The sequence below is a fragment of the Choloepus didactylus genome, chromosome 10, assembly GCF_015220235.1.
Source record: "Choloepus didactylus isolate mChoDid1 chromosome 10, mChoDid1.pri, whole genome shotgun sequence".
In the NCBI taxonomy this organism is placed as follows: Eukaryota; Metazoa; Chordata; class Mammalia; order Pilosa; family Megalonychidae; genus Choloepus; species Choloepus didactylus.
In genome coordinates, this window is record NC_051316.1 from 39,229,402 (window position 1) to 39,230,630 (window position 1,229).

Consider the following 1,229-nt stretch of genomic DNA (forward strand, 5'->3'; position numbering starts at 1 on the left):
TCTCTCCTCTATCCCTCAGCCTCCGGCGGGTCCCACGCACTCCTTAATCTGGATCTAGACCAGGCCGACTGCTGTGGCTAGAGTGGGGAGGAGCGCAGGAGACGGGGGTAGGGCGACGCGCAGGACAAGAGGAAGGCAAAGATGCACACGCACGTTTCGATTTTCGTGGATTCTTTCTTTACCCGATGACCTCTGGTGTTCAGGTTACGAGGGTTAGTTACGGCTGGGTTCTTCCCAGGCGCCAGTCACGGTCACCCTGCCCCGCCTCTCGCCTGACCTCCAGCTGCCTCGCTGGCGCGAATCTTTTCCAGCCGCTATCCCTAACGTGGGAGTGAGAGGGTGGGAAGTGGTCGGCCCTGGAGCGGGAACACGTGGCTTTCAGCCTCACCCCTGACACCACCGGTTGGATGAACCTGGAGGCTTCATTTCCTTCCTTGCACCTCAGTTTTCTCCTAGGAAATATGCAGAAATTAGGACTGCGCCTTTGAAGGTCCCGCACTCTAAGGAGCTGAGGCTTTAAGTTGTGATCCAGACCGTGGAAAGTATCGGGGGGCCTGGACGCTCAGCGCGGGGAGCTCAGGGCTCATGTAGCCAGGACGTGGTGGAGTCACCCTTCCTCCACCCACAACGTTCCAGGAATCCGTCGCCTCCTGCGTCTTGGCCGGGTCCTGCAGTCTCGCGAAGTGCACCTATCCTTCAACTCTTAGGATCCTCCAGCCCCGGCCTGGCCCAGCAGGCACTCAGGGCACAGGTGTTCTCTCTGTCCCTCTTTGGGTTTGTGCGCAGAGGTTTCGTTTGTCTTTTCGGGATTTCTTTTACTCCCCACGGGTGGAGGGCGGGAAGCGAGAAAGCGGAGCCTGGGGCAATTTATTTTTTAGAGTTAAAAAGCCGTTTTTGCATTTAGACGAGACTCGCGTCCCATCTCCGCCATCTACTGGCAGTGTGACTGCCTCCTCTTTGAGCCTCAGTTTCCTTCTCTGTAAAATGGCGATAATCCTGGCTGCTACCTTATAGTGTGGTTTTGTGAGGAGTGAGATGGAATGTTTTCATCCAGCAAACTTTTGTTGAGCGCCTACTGTGTCTGGCGTGAGAGAGCGCTTTATGAACTGTAAAGAACCCGTAGATGCTATTAGTGTCATTTCTCAGTCCCATGTGCTAGTTTCTTCCCCCTCTAAATCGAATTTATCAGGAAAGGTTAGAGGAATGGGGCGCGAGCGGGAAGGTGTTAT